We start from the raw sequence: 12775 nt of genomic DNA, 5'->3' as shown, positions 1-12775 counted from the left end.
CAGACACCCCAAATCCCGCACTGCCCCTAGAGTGCAGAGGAACTTGTCCTGGGCCACATGGACGGTGAGTGGTGGCTGTGGGGACATCATCTGGGGGTCTGCTCCACGGAAGTGGGAAGGGGCGTGGAGGAGCCGTGGGTGGCAAGTGCCCAGCCCCTCCCACTGCAGCCCATGCCTTCTGGGGCAGCAGGCTTGTGGCCCTGGTAAGTCACTGACTTTAAGTATTCGCCCATGCCAGCTTCCTGACGTGAGCACATGGTTCTGTCAGCTGGGCATCCTGGGCCGGTGAAGGCTCTTCCCTGGGCCCTATCTCCCTGGGCATGGGAATGCAGCCCCTCCCCGGGGCAAGACGCCCACTGTCCCCCAAGAGCCCAAGGCCTGGCTGTGCCTACACCAAGCATCTAAATACTAGACTTTGTGCCCAGGCAAAGCTGGAAGCCCAGTTGGGACCATGCTGAGGGTGGAGGTCATTTGCCTGAAGCCTCAAATCCTGCCTGAGCCAGGATTTGAACCCACATTTGCCAACCTGAAGGCGTCTGTGGCTGTAACTGAGAAGCATGTGGCTTCTATTAGGTATGTCTGGCTGACAGTGGCTTGTTTTTGTGCCTTAATGAAAAACAATTTTGAATGCGCTGACATTTATGGAGTGTCAGCTCCTAAGAGCCAGGTGGTCACATGTGTGACAATGTTTACTGCCTGGGGCTCTCCGCCAGGAGCTCAGCCACGCTCATCTCTGAGGAGGCAAAACCACGCACTGGACATGTGTTCTTTATCTTTTTTGGGGGAGAAAAGGTTTAAAGAAAGTTTTAACTCAGGAAGTATCTTTCTGTCAGTAAAGTCGAAGCTGTCAAACAAGTTGCCCTGCTAAGGCAGCGCAGGCTCCTTACCCAGGTTTACCTGGCCCATCAGATGCTTCTCCTGGGACTTTTGTCTCTTGAACTAAGTGACCTTTAGAGGCTGCTTCATCTTGGAGAGCCGTATGCGGCCACTTTTCTGACTGCTGTGCACGTGGAGACTCAGACCTGCAGATGCCTCCAGCCTTCCACGATTGCCCAGATCTCCAGCGGAAGCTAGACTAGCTGTTTTGTGGCGTTCCAGCATCACAGGAATTCTGAAGCTGTGAACCCAGAGAGTCTAATGCCAGAGTGCAGGGGGTCTGGGGTGCTGCCTGGACCAAGATCTTTTATATATAGAAGAAACACACATTGCTGGGAACCAGACAACTGCCCAGAGTTTCTAGAAAATTTCTATTTGTTACCACTATAACACCACATTCTTTTTGTAAATGGGTAACATCTAAAATTACACAATTTCATTTTCACTGCCCTCCGTCTTCTGGGTTTTACAAACTCTGCAGACCAGATCTTGGTAACCCAGGAAGTGTGTTAAAGGTGGACGCCCAGCACAGCCGAAGTGGTCAGAAACAAGGGTCAAGAGAGCAGAAGAGCATGGCGGAGCAGAAGAGAATGGGGGTCACCATGTGTGAGTTGATGGCTAAGCCACAGGCTCTCCAAAGGATATGGTGATGGGGGTGGGGGGTTGAGGGTGGGAGAGCCAGGCTGCCCTGCCCATACCCAGCTCTCCACTCTCCTGGGTCTGTAGCACTTTGCTCTGTTACTTTAAAGCATCCAAGCAACTCCAGGCAATCCGGAGGCCACATCTCTGGCAGCCACTCCCGTTCCATCTGCTGGGCTGGCCCTCTGCACCACCACACCCCCATGGCACCCACTGTGCCAGTTGGTGTGGGCTCTGCATATGCAAACTCATTTAAACGTCAGCTGCACGCAGGGTTTAGAAAGGCAAACAGGTGACAGAAATAGATGTGACAATCACAGTATCCTAGACTGTCAGCAGGCACTGTTGGCCCCTCTTAACCCTTTCTAGGACGCAAAGTTCTTGGGGGGCATCCAGTGGCCCATAGCTATAGTCCTAGCTACTCAAGAGGATGAGACTCAAGGACTGCAGTCCAAAGCCAGCTTGAGCAGAAAAATCTGAGAGACTCTTATCTCTAACCACCAAAAACAGGTAGAAGTGGAGCTGTGGTTCAGAAGTCATCACCAGCCTTGAGCAGAAAGCTAAGAGGCAGTGCTGAGACTCTAAGTTCAAGCCCCAGTACCAGCCACTACGCACAGGAGTCGGGCGGGTATGGTGGCTCACGCCTGTAATCCTAGCTACTCAGGAGGCTGAGATCTGAGGGTCATGGTTCAAAGCCAGCCCAGGCAATACAAAGCCACAGAGCTGTGAGGCTCTTATCTCCAATTAATCACTAGGAGACGGGAAGTAGGGCTTGGCTCAAGGGTAGGGTGGTAGCCTTGAGCTGAAGAGCTCAGGGACAGCGCCTAGGCCAGAGTTCAAGTCCCATGACCCACCCATCCCCAAAGAAAAGACAACGAGGGATACCATCGGGAAGCTGAGGGGTTACCCAGACCGTAATCATTTTGGAGGGTCACGGACCTGCCCCACCTAGACTATTTGCGGAGTTTTTTGTCCCAATGGACAGAAACCTTCCCCAGAAAGATTCGGTTTGTACAATCTGAGGCCAAAAATTTGGAAATGACTGGTGCCGGTGATTTTCTGGTCAGCTTCCAGTTAATGAGTCCACTCCAGAAGCACGGTGGGACAAGCCCCGCCTCTGGCAACCCACCCACCTCCTGTGTGGAGATGAGGTGGGGGTGGGGGTTATGTACAGGTGGAGGCCTTCTGCAATTTAGTACAATCTTTGCCCGCTTTAAGGAGGATCTACGTTTAATTTCAGCAGAAAGGACACCTCAGTCTCACTGCTAGCACTCAACGGCCATGTTCTCTACCCCTGCCTTGCGCAACTCTGCCACGCACCATCTGACGGAAAACAAGAGCAGGCTTGCCCGGGCATCATCCAGCTGGAAGTCCTGGCCAAGGTCCTGAGAGGCCATAACGAGCGTGCCTTGTGTTTGTTGTCACTGTCCCTTCCACACAAACACAGCAACCATCCCCAGGCCACCGTCCACTTTTGTTTCAGGCCTTTTAACTCCCAACTATTTTATGAAATCCCTGTTCTTTAGCAAGGAGCGGGACCCCCACAGGGAGTGGAAGGTACACAGCTGAAAACAGAGCTGGGGCGAGGACCTCTTAAACAGAAGGATGACTGATGAAGGAGTGGGGATTGCTGGAAAGTGGCTTCCCACTTCTGAAGGCACTGGTCCCAGCAGTTTGAGGACAGAGGACGGGGTATCTACGTGGGGGTGTCCCCTGGTTGGGGAAGGGCTCTCTGCCTGTAGCTGGGGAGTGAAACCTAATCAGAAGCCTTGTGCACAGTGCTAGGGGCCTGGAGGGCGCTGGCATAGAGTGGATGGACAGAGACACTGGCTGTACCCTGGGCCAAGAGGCCTGTGTCTTCTGGGCACTGCCTTCTGGACTGGCCACAGCCCCTGTCTCCTCGGTCTTGCTCCACCATGTGTAGAATGTGCTCTCTGGCCAAGAATGTTGTGTTCTGTCTGCCACCAAGCACAGAGCTAGAGGAGGAGGAGGGAGGGCTCATGCTGGGCTGCCGGGCCCCCTCACCTGTGTCTGGGGGACAGATCACCCACATTCCTGGAGCGTGCAGTCGGAGAGGGGGAAGGAGTCTATCCACGTTCTGCCAGGGACTCTCACATGGCTCCCCCTAGGGGCAACCTGCAGACCCAGCAGTTGACCTCCCTTCAAACTATGCCATTTGAGAGGGGTCTTTCTCGTGGACCCTCAGGATCCTCTACGAGTCCAGAGATCTAGGAAGCTAACCCCAGTCGGTAGCTCCTGGCATTTGAGATGAACCTTTCGGACATCTTCACAGTCCCCGTGCCACTCACCGCCAACCACACCGAGTCACGCTAGTCATTCTACTGCCCAGCGGTTCCCATCATTGGAAGTCCCTCCTCCGATCCCCCTACCGATCCTCCTCACTAGCCCTGTTCTGTAGTTAGCTGCCATTACAGATCCAGATGATTGAAACATTTGAACACATTTTTGGGGAGCACAACCTTCTCTCCACCTGCTTGTGCTCAATTCCAGACTGGCTAAGCATGTCAGCCTTGAATGGATACGTTCTGGGTATGGGCGGGGGACATGAACGCATGTGCTTGTGTTGGAGTATATGGATGAAGAAGAGAGATTTGAAGAGGGAGGCAGAGAGGAGAGGAGAATGGCAGAGGCAGTCATGAGTTAATGCCTCGTAACACACCAGGCCAATGTCACTCCTTATGTAAGCGTAATAGCTTCATGGGGGATTTGAGGCTGCATCCAGGGCCCGTGTTAGCTGATTAAGGCTGATTGTTCCAAGGGGAGGGGGCAGTGAAGAGGGATGTGGAGTTACATAACTACCCATCTATTTGGATTTAATCCACACTGCTAAATTTAGGAGCTAGAAGACTTCATAAATGAGCCCTTGTCATTTGGAGTGGAGCCGGCTGTGCAGAGGAACACAGCACCAAGAGTGGTGGAGACCATGAGTGTCAGGATTGGGGGGTGGGGGGTTCAGTCTTGCTGAGCTGGGAGAACTTGCAAGGCAACCTGGTTTGACCCAAGTCATTTCCCACTCTAAGCTGGGGCATACAAGGGGGCATGGGCGGTTGACAGGTGAACTAGAACTTGATGTCCTGTGAGCTGGACAGCTCTAGGAAAATCTGGACAGCTTTGGTCACCTCGGGGTGGCCTGTGCGATCAATTGTGGCCATATGCAAGTGGACTTCCTGTCCGTTTGGGAACATGGCTTCGTTGCTGTAAACCCCGCTTCAGGGTTGTATAAAACAAGGAGGCCATTCAGGTCTGCACTGCACCAGGCCACTAAGGGGGCCATCACTCCCATCCAGGGTGATTTAGAACTGGACATAGGGGCGCACACCCATAATTGCAGCACTCAGCACTCAGTGGAGGCCAGTTTGGAGAACATACCAAGACCCATCTCAATAACCAGTGCATGTTCACATTATATGCAGATGGCTCTAGGGGACAATCCAGCAAAATCCCTGTCATGACACTTGCCTGGAAGCTGAAGCTTTTCCTGATTTGCACAAATACACCACAAGGGCTGTCACCTGCCTGCATGCCCAACTCTGACTTCACGCCTATGCACTGCAGTCCTGTTCACAATGCAGTGGCTGAAACCCAGGAATGGAGACCCAGAAAGCACTTAGTCTCCTCAACCTTCCAAGGGTACTGCAAAGGTACAGGCCTGCCCAGAGCGGCTGCAGAGAGCCGCCATCTACGAGACAGCGTGAGGCACATGTGAGACCAGGCCAGCCATTCTAAAGACCTATGACTACTCCAGGAAAGGCCACAAAGCTGCTCTAGAGGACACAAGACAGACTTGAGACCAGCAACTTCCTAGCTCCATAACATGTTGAATCAAGTGGGAACATTTCATGGAAAGCTCTATCTAGAGCCTGCCTCGCAAGAAGCCATTTTATAAAGGCTCGATTTCTCTCTCAGTTCTAATTGTTTTAAGTCTCCAGGCAGTCTGGATACTAGAATACGGTATTTTCTTTGAAACACTATGTACTTAAACAAAAGTCAAATTCCTTACCCAAGCTAAAAATCCTGGGCCTGATTCCCTGACCACCAGTCACCTATCTCTGCCACACTCAGTAAGCTAATTCCACATCTGGCTTCTTCTTAAGCAAACCAAATTTCATCAACCTAAAGAAAAGTTTCTGCACAGCAAAAGACATAGATATTAAACCAAAAATATAGCCTATAGAACTGGATATGATTTTTACCAACTAAACATCTGACAAGGGCCTAATATCTAGAATATACAAAAAGCTCAAGAAAGCAACCCTGCCCCCCACTAAATTAATAACCTAATTGATGGGTCAGGAGTTTGGCCCAGGGGTTAAAGTGCTTGCCTAGCATGTATGGAGACCCGGGTTCGATTCCTTGGTACCACATACATAGAAAAAAGCCAGAAGTGGTGCTGAGGCTCAAGTGGTAGAGCTCTAGCCTTGAGAAAGTCCAAGTAAAGTGCTCAGACTCTGAGCTCAAGCCCAGGACTGGCAAAAAAAAAATAACCTAATTGATAAATGGACTAAGGAGTTAATAGACACTTCTGAGAAGAAATAAGAATGGCCAATAAACACAAGAGGAAATGGTAAACATCCCTAGCCATAAAGGAAATGTGAATCAAAATAAAACTGAGAATCCATCTCACCCCAATAATATTGGCCAACATTGAGAATTTGAATAATAACAAATGCTGGTGGGGCTATGGGGAAAAAGAACCCTATTACCCTGTTAGTGGGAATGCAAATTAGCCAACCATTCTGGAGAATGATTTGGAGGTTCTTCAAAATTCTAAACAGGGAACTATTCTATCATCCAGCAATACCACTTTAGTGCATTTACTTGGAATGTTACAAGTCAGGATTCAGTAAAGACACTCATGCACCCATCGTCACTGCTGCACTCTTCACGACAGCAAGTTATGGAATCAGCCACGAAGCCTGACAGTGACTGAGGGGATCAAGAAGACACAGTATACACAGACACACACAGATACACACACACACACACACACACACACACACACACAGAGAGAGAAACAAATTTTACTCATCTATCAGGAAGGATAATGTATTATTTTGTAGGGAAATGGACGGACCTATAAAAAATTAAATAATTCAGGCTCAGAGGGACAATGTGTGTTTTCTCTCGTATGTACAGTTGGATCTAAATTATAAACATATTCAGGGTCATATCCACGTGTACACAAATAGACAACATGATGATATACTCAAGGATTCCAGTTAATGAACAGTTTAACAAATAAGTACCGGGAGGCTAAAGCCCGCCAACCCCTTCACCAAATACCTGAGACAGTCAACTGAAAGATGAGGTTTACGCTGGGTCATAGGTTCAGAGGTTTCAGCCGTGGTCACCTCATGGTGGCCGGGAGAGAGGCCAGAGTTCCAGCATCCCTTCATCTCTAGTGACCTAACTTGCTCTCACCCAGCCTCATCTCCTAAACATCCCGACACCTCCAACACCTAGGGAAGAAAACTCAGGCCAGCATGGAGGTCTCACTGGGAAGAGACTTGATGACATAGAAGATGCTGCCTCCCTCCAGGGGCTGTGAAACCCTCATCCCTGAGGCTGGACAGTGCTTTCAGGAAGAATGAGCTCATGTGGCTTCAGGACAGCAAGTGAAAATAACTCATTATCTTACAATAGAGATGTCAAAAGCTCCCAGCACAAACACAGGAGACACTTAAGGAGACAGAGATTGACGGGTGCCAGTGACTCACCCCTATAATCCTAGCTACTTAGAAGGCTGAGACCTGAGGGTCGTGGTTCAAAACCAACCCAGGCAGGAAAGTCCAGGAGACCCTTATCTCCAATTAACCACCAGAAAACCAGAAGTAGAGCTGTGGCTCAACATGGTAGAGTGCGAGCCTTGAGTGGAAAAGCTCAAGGACAGCGCCCAGGCCTTGAGTTCAAGTCCTATGACTGACAAGACAAATAAAATAAAGTTGGAGTCATTGTTCAAGTAGTGGACAGCCTGCCTAGGAAGCCTATGTGCAAACCCTAGAAATGCAGAAGAAAAAGAAGTAACCAAAAATGCCTGGTGCTGGTGACTCACCCCTGTAATCCTGGCTAATCAGGATCTTGGTTCAAAGTCAGCCTGAACAGAGAAGTCTGTTATCTCCAGTTAACCAGTGAAAAGTCAATCATGGAAGCAAAGCCCAGGGCAGAGCACTAATCTTGAGCAAAAAAGCCAAGCAGTAGCACGAGTCCCCCCAAGCCCCAGTACTATAAAAAATACGTATTTTTAAAATAAAATCTATTATTTATTTGAAATAGGAAAGGGAAGGGGAAAAAAAAACAAGATAATTGGGAGGGGGTGGGGGAGGGAAACCAGGAGGAAAACATCGGAAGGAGTATTGTTCAAGAGGTAATTAGTCACTGCCTGATGAATGTAAGTATAACCCCTCTTTACATCGTTTTGATAATAAAACACAATTGAATATAAAACAAAATCTGTTTCCAGGGGTAAGTTGTTCAAAGGAAAGAAAATTTCCTGAACAGCTTACAACTCTTTACAACCTTTATTCAGGAGGCTGGGATGGAGGAGATACTGAATTCACCCCCACCAAACCACCCCTTCACCCCCCCAACGTAACCCAAGCCTGCAGGGCACAGGGCTCAAGGGGCACGGCACACCGAGCTACTGAGACCATCCTGCGGCTTTCCTGGATAGCTCAGTGTTTGGGGTCCTGTGACTCCCCCTCTCATTACCGGGATCATCTTCGTAACTCCTTTTCTGTTCTTTTCCTCCAGGGCCCTCCCTGGACAATCGTCAGTGCTTGTCTACTGCTTTTGCTGGAAAGGCCATGGATGGCAGTCACGCTGGTGGTCAGGCTGGGGGCTACTGTGATGTCTGGTGGAGAGGACGTGGCTGGATGGTCACCTGAGGGTGGGGAAGGGGGCAGGAAGACACCGTGGGGTGGCTTGCTGGAGGGCACCGGCAGGAGGTGCTGGGAAAGAGGACAGGGGACATCTAGGATGACCTCACAGCTGGCGTTTGCTCTGCCAGCACTGAGGGTGAGATAGGCCTCTGGGAAAGCTGCTGAGGGTGAGGGGGGGCAGGGCCTCTTACCCCTGGCTGGCGGGGGTCCTCCCGCCCCTAAGCAACCCCTGGGCCACCCACTCTGGGTCCCAAGGCTGCCCAGGAAGTGCTGGCTCAGGCCGGGGCCCTGGCTGCCAGGGCCTGCAAGCAGCCACAGTGAGTGCCACGTGCGCCGGCCCCTCCCCGTCACAGCACGTGCAGCCCCACGTGCGCTCTGCCCCCACTCCCAGCACAGCCCGCCAGGCCCCAGGCAGCTCCCAGGAGGAGCCCTCCCTGACAAGGCTGCATGCAGATGCATGTCGGGCCCCCTGCCCTGGCGTGGAGGAGGAGAGGGGGGGTGTCCTGTTGGGGGACCCTAGCAGAGGCTCTGCTCCCCTGAGCTCCCCCCCCCCCCCGCCCCACTCAGCCTCGGAGCTGCTCAGGAAGCATTTTCAGGACTAAGGTTACAACAACGAGGTCGCTGACAGTCTCTGTCCCAGGCACAGGTCTCCCCCGCCACCCCGCTGTGTCAGGGGAGCATGGCAAACCCACCTCTCTCCAGCAGAGTGTTTCCACCTTCCCTGGGCAGGTGAAGTCACTTGCCACGATGACGACCCAGCCGATGGACCATCTGAACACAGCCGTGACCACTGCAGGAAGCCATAACCCCAGCAAGTCCCGCCCCTTCACCTCCAAGATCACCGAGTCTGCTTCCTGTCTCTAGGTCTGGGGAGGTCCAGTTTTTGTCAGTGCTGTGGTTTGAACTCAGGGCTTCCTACTCACTAGGCAGGTACTCTACCACTTAACCAGCCTTGCTCACTTACCCAGAAGTCCCCGTCTTGGTCGGGGCCCACTTGGGAAGGCCCAGCTTCCCCCCGTGCTGTGGGGGCCCTGAACCCCTGGGCCAGTCTAGAAAGCGCCTGGGGGTGGCCGGGTTCCAGATGAGCAGGCCTGTGGCTGGAAGGGCCACACAGGCTGCAGAACCACCGGAAGTGGGCACTGTGGTCTGCCACCCAGGAGGGAAGGTGTCAGTCAGGTAGGAGCCCCCACCCCCTCTACCCCACCCCACACTGCAGGGCTGCTGGGCCATCACTACGTGCAGTTCTGAGAGCCAAGAGGTCCCCACGGTGGGCCGGGGTCCTCTGCATGCCACCCTTTACTGCTGGGGGTAGCAAAGGAGCCAAAGAATTTGACAATCAACTTGAAAGAGGGAAGCTTTGGGATCACGGGACAGGGACAGAGGTTTGGTCTATAATTGCTTTTGGTCTTGTGGATAGGCAGTGCATAGCACAAAGCAGAGCAAACGGGGGCGGGGGGGGGGAGAAAGAGGGAGGGAGAGGAAAGGGGATGAGAGGGAGGGAGCAGGGTCCCACAACGTTTCCTTCCCATCTCAACACTTCATTTCTGAAACAAAGTGAAAACGTCAGAAAAGGACATGAGTTACAGTGGACAGCACACCCCAGCCAGCAGATTCTACTCCCTGGCAGGGGTCACACCCACCCCATGCTCCAGTCATGCACCCTGTCTGTGGGGGGGTGGGGGGTCCATCCCAGGTGCCTCTTGATCTGCAGTTACTCCAGTCCCTGGTACAAAATGGCAGCCTTGAATGCGGAACCCACAGACTCCGAAAGCTACCGCCAGCTCTGACTATGCCAGTGGTCTCCTCATCCTGTCTCCACAGCACAGGGACAGGGAAGGGCATGCCCCTTCTCAGCGAGAGGCAGCCCTGCCTCTCACCACCTCCGTGGGCACGCCACGGCTGGCCAGCAGACCTGCAAGAGGCAATCGGGGTGACTGAGGTGATGGAGGACCAGTTCCGAGGCCTTCCAGGCTAGGAAGAGCAGGCGCGTAAGAGCCCAGCAGAGACTGGACCAGCTCCTGCGGCCCTAGACTCACTCATTAGCTAAGTGAATGGTCTGCTGATAGTAGAGGGCAAGAGGCTTCTAATAGGCAGTGCTGGTCAGCTTTGTCCCTAACAGGTCACCGAAACAATGTATCCAGAGACACACACAGATGTCTGGACCAGCCTCGCCCCTTCTGGCAGCTCCAGAGTCATTTACTTATGGTTGTACCATAATTTGCTTTCTTAAAAATGCCTTCTCATGTCTGTAAAAATGAGGCTGACCACTCTTGAACACTGATGCCCTTAGATAACAATGACCTTAGAGAGGGCAGAATAGAACTGGACATTAGGAAAAGCTCTGCACACACTGGGCCCTGGGCACTCACACCTGTAGCCCTCGCTACTCAGGAGGCTAAGAGCTGAGGATCATGGTTCAAAGAATCCTGGTGAGAACTATGGAAGACTCGTATCTCCAGTTAACCACCAGGAAACCAGAAGTGGAGCTGTGGCTCAAAGTGATATGCCAGCCTTGAGCAAAAAAAAAAAAAGGCTCAGAGACAGTGCCCAGGCCCTGAGTTCAAGCCTTGTGAAGGGTGTGCACACACACTCCTGCCCAGAATGAGTATCTTCTTCTTCCTTCCTGTCAAGTTGTGGGTGTGTCCCCGGGATGCCACGTCTTGGTTTGAGGTAGCACTGCAGTGACTGACTCTCGCTGCCTGCCCGTGTGAGACGGGGAGGTGTGGGGGACGTGTACGGGCATTCCTGTCTCCCTCTGGGCCTAACAGGATCTCAATCCCATTCACCCACAGCCTCTGGGAGACACAAGGGACGAGGAGGCCGGGGAGATTCCAGCCACACTTGTTGTGAGACCCAGGAAAGTGTCCTTTTCCTGCCCAACTCCGTTCCTTGTTTGCCAACAAGCAATTTGGTGGCAGAGACGGGATATGATTCCAGATCATCTGACTCCTGTCCTGTCCCATGCTGTGGGCCTCAAGCTCCCTGGACACCCTGGAAGCTTCTGACTGTGGACCCTCCAGGCAGCAGAAACCTGGGCCTCATTAAGTTGGGAGCATGTGCTGGCACCCTAGCCAGAGCCTCAAGACGACCAGCCCCTGACCATCACATGCAGGCTCAGGGCAGACACCAGAGAAAAATCCACACTACCAGTCAAGATCTCCCCAACATTTCAAGACAGCAGAGTACGACAGGCTTGCAATAAAGCACACAGGCCTTGAGAGAAGAGTGGGTTGAGAGACTGGCACTCTTTGCCCTGGCAAAGCTGAAGACAGGCGGATGGTGCCTGTGTTCTGCTTCCTTTCCTCCCCAGCAGACGGTGCGAACCAATTTAGCACTTTCCCTTATTGATCCTAAATTCAGCACCATATTTTACATAGCAAAGCTTAAACTGCTTTCCATCAGTGTCTCAGAACGACACCGTTCCTGCAAGACAAAGCTTTGACAGCTGAGGAGGAGTTTTCCGCCAATGCCAGCCCCATTCTCACCTTCTTAATCCAGATCCCATGAAAGCACATCTGCTTGGGTTGGGACACATGTGGACGCACCCAACTCTGGAATCAGCTGGCGTCGTCGCTGGCTGACATCACACAGATGCCTTTGTGCAGTGTCTGCAACTACAGGGGGGGGGGGTCAGGAAGTGGCTGACCCATAGCTGTCCTGCGTTGTCCTCTTGGCTATGGGTTCCACGAGGTGCCCGAAACCTAGAAGCAATATTAACACCGATCTGTAGAGATGCCACATCTTATGGCTGACGTGTGCCCAGTGTCTTTGCATTCCGGCCATTCCTCAGCAGGTCCTCACAGCAATCCCACTGCTTTATTATAGACACACAACCCATGGACTGGGGGCGTCTCTTCAGCTCTGGGACGACTTCTAGACATTCCGAGAGGTGGTGGGACCTATCCAATGTCACAAGGTAGTATGCAGAGCCAGGCCGTGAACCTGTAGATTCTAGTCTGTGCTCGTGGCTCAGCCCTCACTGCGACACGGCAGGGTGGGCAATGACAGCAACGCCCATTTGACAGCCAGGAACACTGAGGCCCCGCTGGTGAGGAGCAGAGGCACGACTTGGACCCACATCAGGGGACATGCAAGTGTGTGTTCCTAGCAGTCTTTAAACTGGCACAGGGAGGATTCTTCTTCTCCCTCCATCTCTCTCGGCCAGTCTACGGTATCCCAGGGCTTTGGATGCACATTCCAGACTGGCAGCAATGGAGAAGAACAGGACAGAATGGCTGGCAGGAAATGCCAAGCACTGACCAATGGCGGGGACTGACTCTTTGCCTGCACCTCCACCCTCAGCGCCTCTGTGTGGCGGCGTTGTCTGGGGACCTGGAGAGGCAGGGGACAGGCTCCTCCGT

The 12775-nt window shown here is 52.5% G+C and overlaps 1 long non-coding RNA gene across 1 annotated transcript; it reads right to left on the bottom strand.

Moving 5' to 3' along the window:
* Positions 1–8047: 8047 nt before the first annotated feature.
* LOC150042908 (uncharacterized) lies at positions 8048–11969 on the bottom strand. Its single transcript, XR_016533540.1, has 3 exons — positions 11900–11969; positions 9107–9280; positions 8048–8416 (listed from the first exon to the last, which is right to left on the bottom strand). It is a non-coding gene; the product is annotated as an uncharacterized LOC150042908 (long non-coding RNA).
* Positions 11970–12775: the final 806 nt, after the last annotated feature.

The sequence above is a fragment of the Megascapheus bottae genome, chromosome 33 (genome assembly GCF_031878675.1).
Source record: "Megascapheus bottae isolate mThoBot1 chromosome 33, mThoBot2.hap1, whole genome shotgun sequence".
Lineage (NCBI taxonomy): Eukaryota > Metazoa > Chordata > Mammalia > Rodentia > Geomyidae > Megascapheus > Megascapheus bottae.
This window is presented reverse-complemented; position numbering and strand designations above follow the sequence as displayed.